Here is a 10029-nt window from a genome sequence, read left to right on the forward strand (position 1 = left end):
GATGCCCATTCGAAGCTGTAGGCTCAATCTTTCCGATCATATCAATGCCCCATATAGCGAACGGCCACGGAGACGACATCAAACTCAATGGATTTGGAGGCACGTGCACCTTGTCAGCATAAATCTGACATTTATGACACTTCCGCACGAAATTGAAACATTGGGCCTCAATCGTCATCCAGTAATAACCTGCCCTCAGCAGCTTCTTCACCATTGCATTCCCACTAACATGGGTACCGAACGACCCCTCGTGAACCTCTTTCATCAACTGGCTTGCTTCTCTATCATCAACACATCTGAGCAAGACCCAATCAAAGTTCCTCTTGTACAGAACCCCATCCTTATTCAGATAGAACGCCATGGCCAACCTCCGCAGAGTCTTTCGGTCCCTTTTGGATGCTCCCTCAGGATACTCTTGGGTTTCTAGATAGCGCTTGATATCGTAATACCACGGCTTCTCATCATCAGGCGCTGTGTCAACAGCAAACACATAAGCCGGTCTATCCAGACGTCCCACCTCAACACTGGGGAACTGATTCCACCACTGCACCTTGATCAAGGCAGCCAGAGTAGCCAAAGCATCCGCCAAAGGATTCTCCTCTCTAGGCACATGATGCATCTTCACCTTGGTGAAAAACGTCAACAATCTCCTCGTATAATCCCGATATGGCACTAAATGAGATTGATGCGTATACCATTTTCCGTTAACCTGATTCACAACCAGAGTTGAATCTCCATATATGACAAGGTTCTTGATTCTCAAATCAATTGCCTCTTCAATCCCCAATATGCAAGCTTCGTATTCAGCCACGTTGTTGGTGCACTCAAATGTTAGCCGGGCAGCAAAAGGAATATGGGATCCTTTCGGCGTAACCAAAACAGCACCAACACCGCTACCATTCACGTTAACGGGCCCATCAAACATCAGAATCCATTCGGATTCAGGTTCAGGCCCCTCCTCCGGGATCGGTTCCTCGCAATCTTTCGATCTGAGAAACATGATGTCCTCATCAGGGAACTCAAACTTCATCGGTTGATAATCCTTAATGGGTTGCTGGGCGAGGTAATCAGACAATACACTCCCCTTGATCGCCTTCTGAGAGGTATACTGGATATCATATTCAGTCAAAATCATTTGCCACCTCGCAACCCGTCCGGTCAATGCTGGCTTCTCAAAAATGTACTTGATTGGATCCATCTTGGAAATCAATAAAGTGGTATGAACCAGCATATACTGCCTCAGTCGGCGAGCAGCCCAGACCAAAGCACAGCAAGTTTTCTCGAGCAGTGAATATCTTGTTTCATAGTCGGCAAACTTTTTGCTAAGGTAGTATATGGCATGCTCTTTTCGACCAGACTCGTCATGCTGCCCCAATACATACCCCATAGACCCCTCGAGGACTGTCAGGTAAAGAATTAACGGTCTTCCCTCCACGGGAGGCATTAGAATCGGAGGCTCCTGCAAATACTCTTTTATCTTTTCAAATGCCGCTTGGCAATCATCATTCCACCTGACCGTTTGATCTTTTCTCAACAATTTGAAAATTGGTTCACACGTGGCTGTTAGGTGAGATATGAACCGTGAAATGTAGTTCAATCTACCTAAGAAACCACGAACCTCTTTCTCCGTTCTCGGTTCAGGCATTTCTCTTATTGCTTTTACTTTAGCAGGATCAACCTCGATTCCTTTCTCACTTACAATGAACCCCAATAATTTACCGGACCGCACTCCGAAAGTGCACTTATTCGGATTCAACCTCAGTCTGAACTGTCTCAGCCGGTCGAACAACTTGGCCAGATCTACCAAATGCCCCTCTTCTATCTGGGACTTTGCTATCATGTCATCAACATAGCATTCGATTTCATGATGAATCATATCATGAAACAAAGTCACCATGGCTCTCTGATAAGTAGCACCGGCATTCTTGAGACCGAATGGCATCACCTTGTAACAAAAAGTGCCCCACGGTGTAATGAACGTTGTTTTCTCCATATCATCTGGCGACATTTTGATTTGATTATAGCCTGAAATTCTAGTTATCAGACTTTGGATGTCACACTGGTTGTTATGACATCCAATTCTGCACAGACAGGGATTATGCAGAACTTAATTGTAAGTGCAGTAAATAACACAAGTAATTGTTCACCCAGTTCAGTCCAACATGACCTACATCTGGGGGCTACCAAGCCAGGGAGGAAATCCACTATTAGTAGTATCAATTCAAAGCTAAACTCACCCGTTTACAACTTATCACTTAATCCCTACCCAATGCAATTTCAATCTTAACCTAAGATCAGAGTTCCTACTCACTCCCCCTCAATCACCTCAGTGATATTAAAAACACTTTGAAGTCACACTTCAAAAACAACTCTTGGTTATGCTTCACAACTTAAACCAAGATACACAGCACTCACGCTTAAAAGCTTCGAGTGACACAACACTTACAACTCAATGAACACCCTATGCCAAAGCAATCATCTATTTGATAATGACTTGGCTTACAAGATACGTCTAATTCTAGACTTACAAAAATACAGCAGTGAAGTAAGATGGACACACTAAATCTTCACGCCTCAAAATCCCTGAAACTGAATGGAGGAATGCCTTCCTTTTTATATTGCAGCACCTGGGCTTTTGCACCTGTATTTTCCTGAATTTTAGGTCACATAAGTTCCCACAAATTCAATATTTAGGTTGCTAACAAATAGGCTATTTGTTAGGTTCATTGAATGTAGCTTGGTTGTTGATTTCCTGGATTTTCTCTAAGCTGTTGACTTCCTAAAGAATAGCCTGAGAAAGCTGTAACAGAAAACTGAACAACCTACAATCTAGCATATGCTGTCAGGAATGAATGTCACGACATTCAGCTTGACATCAAGGTCCATATGCTGAGTCTGTTTTCCCAGAAAACAGACTGTACAAATCTGTTGACCTGTACATGATCAATATGACCATACTACAGTACCAGCTTACATTAGTAAATGTCAAAGTGTCCAACTTAACATTTACACAATTGGCCTTAAGTTAGTTCTGTAATTCTCCTGAAGAACAAACTAACTAATATGCTGAAGTATAGCAGAACACCACTCTGCCTAATCTTCACCAGCTGCTGTTAATGATGAATGTCACAACATCCAGTTTGACATTCAGTCAGTAGGCCTTATGCCAGGTCTGGTTCTTCCTTGATAACCAGACTGCAAATGAATACTAAGTTCTAACAGAGCTTCTGTTCCTTAGTATCTGTTGACAGGTATGAATGTCACAGCATTCAATAATCCTGTGTTAGCTAGTCCTGCAGTAACTATAATGTAGTTACATATACATGTCATGACATCAGTCAAGACATTAGTGTTTTACCATACAATGCAGCCAATTAAACACCTACAAACTCCCCCTTTGGCAAATTTTTGGCTAAAACACTTTGATCCCCATAACAGAGTTCATGGCAGCGGAATAAAACTAGCTAATACACTCAGAGTGGCAGCACGCTCACACACATGGAAGTTAAATAAAAACTTCACATAGCAGCACACATATATTCGAAGTTGCACCTAAACTTCAACATCAGCTGCAAGGGGGGAATCTTCAGATCTGTCATGAGAGTCTGTTGTAGAGACCCACTCTGTTTGTCAGGGGTATTGGTGGTTATTACTCCCCCTTTTTGTCACAAATGTTGCCAAAGCCAACAACATAGTCAGAGCACAATGACAGAGTTCCAGACTTGGTTTTACTTCACAGTTTCAACCAAGTTCACATCCACTTGATCTTGCTTCACAGCTTCGATCAAGTGATCACCCACTTTTGCTTTACAGTAGGTACCACCATATCAGATGCCATGATGTTGTTTCTGACATCCAGAACCACTCCTGCATGAACAGCATCCTTGAACTCCTGCAGGTACAGTGGCCTTCTCTCTGTAGGGTGCCTCCTTACCCTCTTGTATCCACCCTTGTTGCAAGCAGCATAGCTATGATCTGTTGACCAATCATAGCCTAGTACAAATTGTTTAATAGGCAGAGATATTAAACAGTTTATCCCAAACATCAGTGATTGCTATAATGTCTCAGAGAGACATATTCCCAGTTTGCTCCTTAAGTTTTCAAACTGAGTAGCATCCAGAGCCTTTGTAAATATGTCAGCCAGTTGAAGATCCGTGGCTACATGTTCCAAAGTGATCACCTTGTCTTCCACCAGATCTCTGATGAAGTGGTGCCTAATGTCAATATGTTTGGTCCTGCTGTGTTGGATGGGATTCTTGGAGATGTTGATGGCACTGAGATTATCACAGAACAATGTCATGACATTTTGAGTGACATTGTACTCAGTGAGCATTTGTTTCATCCAAACCAGTTGGGAGCAACTGCTTCCAGCCGCTATGTATTCAGCCTCTGCAGTGGACAGAGAGACACAGTTCTGCTTCTTGCTGAACCACGATATGAGGTTTTCTCCTAAGAAGAAGCATCCACCTGATGTGCTTTTTCTGTCATCAGCACTTCCAGCCCAATCAGCATCACAGTACCCAGATAGGACAGGCTCAGACCCATGTGAGTACAACATCCCATATTCACATGTCCCATTGATGTACTTGAGGATCCTTTTGACTTGATTCAAGTGACTCACCTTGGGCTCTGCTTGATATCTGGCACAAACTCCAACTGCATAGGAAATGTCAGGTCTACTTGCAGTTAGATACAGCAGACTACCTATCATGCTTCTGTACAGGCATTGATCAACACTAGGTCCTCCATCATCTTTGGTTAACTTCAGATGAGTAGGAGCTGGAGTCCTCTTGTGCCTGGCATGATCCATACCAAACTTCTTAACTATGTTCTTGGCATACTTGCTTTGGGAGAGAAACATAGAGTCCTCCATTTGGTTTACTTGCATTCCAAGGAAATAGGTCAGTTCTCCCACTAGACTCATTTCAAACTCAGATTGCATCTGGTGAACAAATTTTTTAACCATTTGTTCTGACATTCCACCAAAGACTATATCATCCACATAGATTTGAGTTATCATGATTTTGCCTTCTTCATCCTTCACAAACAAGGTTTTATCTATGCCACCCTTTCTGTACCCATTTGTGGTCAGAAATTCGGTTAACCTTTCATACCAAGCTCTGGGTGCTTGCTTCAACCCATACAAGGCTTTCTTCAGCTTGTATACATGCTCAGGTTGGTTAGGATCACAAAACCCTTTGGGTTGTTCCACATAGACTTCTTCATTCAGGTAGCCATTCAAGAATGCACTCTTCACATCCATTTGAAATAGCTTAAACTTCAGGATGCATGCTACCCCCAACAGCAATCTGATGGACTCAAGTCTAGCCACAGGAGCAAATGTCTCATCAAAGTCTACTCCTTCAACTTGAGTGTATCCTTGAGCTACTAGTCTTGCTTTATTTCTAGTAATTACTCCTTTCTCATCAGATTTGTTTTTGTAGATCCACTTGGTACCAATGATGTTGGACCCTTCAGGTCTTGGAACCAGCTCCCATACTTCATGCCTTGTGAACTGCTCGAGTTCCTCTTGCATGGCAATGATCCAGTATTCATCAGTCAGGGCTTCTTTCACATTCTTTGGTTCAACCTTGGAAACAAAGCAGGAATTTGAGTTTATTCCTCTTGACCTGGTAGTTACACCACTGGTGGGATCCCCTATGATAAGATCCTTAGGGTGGTCTTTCTGAATTCTGATAGATGGCACTTTGGTGGGTGCTTCTACTTCACATTCAGGAGGAGGTTCCTGTACTTCTTCAGGCTTGACTGGACTGTCAGTTGGACTATCAAGGAATGTTTCAACATCCTCCATGACATCGGTTCCTTCCTCATTATCATCCACAATGACATTTATGGATTCCATCAGGACATTGGTCCTGTAGTTGAACACTCTATAGGCTCTGCTGTTAGTGGAGTATCCCAGAAATACGCCTTCATCACTTTTGGGATCTAGCTTCCTTCTCTGTTCACGATCTGTGAGAATGTAGCATTTACTTCCAAAAATATGAAAGTACTTCACAGTGGGCTTTCTACCCTTCCATATTTCATACAGAGTGGAGGAGGTTCCTTTTCTCAAGGTGACTCTGTTGTGAACATAGCACGCTGTATTCATTGCTTCAGCCCAAAAGTGCATAGGGAGCTTCTTTGCATGAATCATTGCTCTGGCAGATTCTTGAATAGTTCTATTTTTTCTTTCAACTATTCCATTCTGCTGAGGAGTTATAGGGGAGGAGAACTCATGGCTTATTCCTTCAGATGAGCAGAACTCATCAAACTTGGAATTCTTGAATTCAGTGCCATGATCACTTCTAATCCGGACCACACAACTGTCCTTTTCCCTTTGAAGTCTTATGCACAGATCCTTGAAGACATCAAATGTATCTGACTTCTCTCTGATGAAGTTTATCCACGTGTATCTGGAATGGTCATCAACCACCACGTAGGCATACTTCTTCCCGCCAAGACTTTCAACCTGCATAGGTCCCATTAGGTCCATGTGCAGCAGTTCCAGAACTCTGGAGGTTGTGGAATGTCCCAGCTTTGGGTGTGACATCTTGGTTTGCTTGCCCACTTGGCATTCTCCACAGACTCTTCCTTCATCAATCAGAAGCTTTGGCATTCCTCTGACTGCTTCCTTGGATATGATCTTCTTCATTCCCCGTAAGTGGAGATGGCCGAGTCTTCTATGCCACAGCTTCACCTCCTGTTCTTCCTTGGCTGAGGAGCATGTTGTGGAAAAGTTAGAGAGATCAGGTTCCCACAGGTAGCAGTTGTCTTTGGACCTGGTTCCTCTCATAACTTCCTGATTGTCACCATTTGTCACAATGCACTGCTCCTTAGTAAACTGAACATGAAAACCTTGATCACACAGCTGACTTATGCTGATGAGGTTTGCAGTTAGTCCTCTTACTAACAGCACATTGTTCAGTTTTGGCACTCCAGAACAGTCCAGTTTGCCCACACCTCTGATTTTTCCTTTGGCACCATCACCAAAAGTCACATAGCTGGTGGTGTGAGGTTGAATGTCTACCAGTAGATTTTCCAAACCAGTCATATGTCTTGAGCATCCACTGTCAAAGTACCAGTCTTCTCTTGAAGTAGCCCTTAGGGCAGTGTGTGCTATCCTAGCATACCATTGTTGCTTCTTACTGGGAACACATCGCTTGCGTGTGTTATGCTTAGGTCTGACAGGTGAGGCTCTGTTAGGGAAGCCATGAATCCAGTAGCAGAAGGCTTTTATATGTCCAAGCCTGCCACAGTGGTGACACCTCCAATTCTGGAATATTTTCTTCTGATGATCATTCATCCTAGCTCCTCGATGTTGAGACATCGGCTTTGACATCTGCTTGAACTTCTGAACTTTAGCCTTTGGGCGTCTGTGTTCAGCTCTTTTTCCAAATCCTAGCCCAGATTTGGTTCCAGACTGCTGTCCCACTTTTAGAATTTCTTCCAAGGTGTCAGTTCCCTTATTCATCATTCTGATGGATTTGGTCATCTGGTTCAGCTTGGAGGTCAGCAGGGCTATCTCATCATTTAGCCCTTCTATGGCAGACAGTTGTTTCTGTCTCTCATCCTCCAGTTCCTTGATGAGTTTCTTCTGCTTTTCACCTTGTGCACGCACTTCTGCACTGGTGGTGCACAGCTTCTTATATGCTGCAGCAAGTTCATCAAAGGTCAGCTCATCTGCACTTGTGTCATCTTCAGAGACACACACACTAGTTAGTGCAGTGACATGTTTGGCAGATTCTCCTTCAGATTCACTTTCAGAATCTCCTTCAGACCATGTGATAGCTAGCCCCTTATTTTGCAATTTGAGGTAAGTAGGACATTCAGCTCTGACGTGTCCATACCCTTCACAACCATGACACTGGATTCCCTTCCCATGGTTGAACTTTTCTTCAGAAGTTGATCTTTTCTTAATGTCAGACGGGATGTTCTTGACATTGGGTCTACCTCTTTGATCAATCTTCTTCATGAACTTGTTGAATTGCCTTCCAAGCATGGCTAAGGCTTCTGATATACTTTCATCACCTCCAGTATATCCTTCTTCTGCCTCCTCTTCAGCATTAGATACAAAGGCTATGCTTTTCTTCTTCTCAGCATACTAACCTAAGCCCATTTCAAAGGTTTGGAGAGAACCAATGAGCTCATCTACCTTCATATTGCTGATGTCCTGAGCCTCCTCTATGGCAGTGACCTTCATAGCAAACCTCTTAGGCAAGGACCTGAGAATCTTTCTTACAAGTTTCTCTTCAGTCATTTTCTCACCTAGTCCACCAGAGGTATTTGCAATTTCAAGAATATTCATGTGGAAGTCATGAATAGTCTCATCCTCTTTCATCCTCAGATTTTCAAACTTGGTTGTCAACATCTGAAGTTTTGACATCTTCACCTTGGAAGTACCTTCATGAGTTACCTTGAGGGTATCCCAAACTTCCTTAGCTAGTTCACAATGGTGCACCAGCCTGAAGATGTTCTTAGTGATTCCATTGAACAGTGCATTCAAGGCTTTGGAATTTCCAAGAGCTAATGCCTCTTGTTCCTTGTCCCAATCTTCTTCAGGAATCTGCACACTGACTCCATCTTCATCAGTCCTCGTTGGATGTTCCCATCCCTTGTTGACAGCTCTCCAGACTTTGCTGTCTAGAGACCTTAGGAAGGCTATCTTGCGAGGCTTCCAGTCATCATAATTAGATCCATCCAACATGGGTGGTCTGTTTGAGTGTCCTAAATCCTTGTCCATGGTACTAGAAAGTAACTTCCCTAGATCTCACCCAGAACTTCACAGGCAGGGTGCCTGCTCTGATGCCAATTGAAATTCTAGTTATCAGACTTTGGATGTCACACTGGTTGTTATGACATCCAATTCTGCACAGACAGGGATTATGCAGAACTTAATTGTAAGTGCAGTAAATAACACAAGTAATTGTTCACCCAGTTCAGTCCAACATGACCTACATCTGGGGGCTACCAAGCCAGGGAGGAAATCCACTATTAGTAGTATCAATTCAAAGCTAAACTCACCCGTTTACAACTTATCACTTAATCCCTACCCAATGCAATTTCAATCTTAACCTAAGATCAGAGTTCCTACTCACTCCCCCTCAATCACCTCAGTGATATTAAAAACACTTTGAAGTCACACTTCAAAAACAACTCTTGGTTATGCTTCACAACTTAAACCAAGATACACAGCACTCACGCTTAAAAGCTTCGAGTGACACAACACTTACAACTCAATGAACACCCTATGCCAAAGCAATCATCTATTTGATAATGACTTGGCTTACAAGATACGTCTAATTCTAGACTTACAAAAATACAGCAGTGAAGTAAGATGGACACACTAAATCTTCACGCCTCAAAATCCCTGAAACTGAATGGAGGAATGCCTTCCTTTTTATATTGCAGCACCTGGGCTTTTGCACCTGTATTTTCCTGAATTTTAGGTCACATAAGTTCCCACAAATTCAATATTTAGGTTGCTAACAAATAGGCTATTTGTTAGGTTCATTGAATGTAGCTTGGTTGTTGATTTCCTGGATTTTCTCTAAGCTGTTGACTTCCTAAAGAATAGCCTGAGAAAGCTGTAACAAAAAACTGAACAACCTACAATCTAGCATATGCTGTCAGGAATGAATGTCACGACATTCAGCTTGACATCAAGGTCCATATGCTGAGTCTGTTTTCCCAGAAAACAGACTGTACAAATCTGCTGACCTGTACATGATCAATATGACCATACTACAGTACCAGCTTACATTAGTAAATGTCAAAGTGTCCAACTTAACATTTACACAATTGGCCTTAAGTTAGTTCTGTAATTCTCCTGAAGAACAAACTAACTAATATGTTGAAGTATAGCAGAACACCACTCTGCCTAATCTTCACCAGCTGCTGTTAATGATGAATGTCACAACATCCAGTTTGACATTCAGTCAGTAGGCCTTATGCCAGGTCTGGTTCTTCCTTGATAACCAGACTGCAAATGAATACTAAGTTCTAACAGAGCTTCTGTTCCTTAGTATC

This window comes from Lathyrus oleraceus, chromosome 6 (genome assembly GCF_024323335.1).
Source record: "Lathyrus oleraceus cultivar Zhongwan6 chromosome 6, CAAS_Psat_ZW6_1.0, whole genome shotgun sequence".
Classification (NCBI taxonomy): Eukaryota; Viridiplantae; Streptophyta; class Magnoliopsida; order Fabales; family Fabaceae; genus Lathyrus; species Lathyrus oleraceus.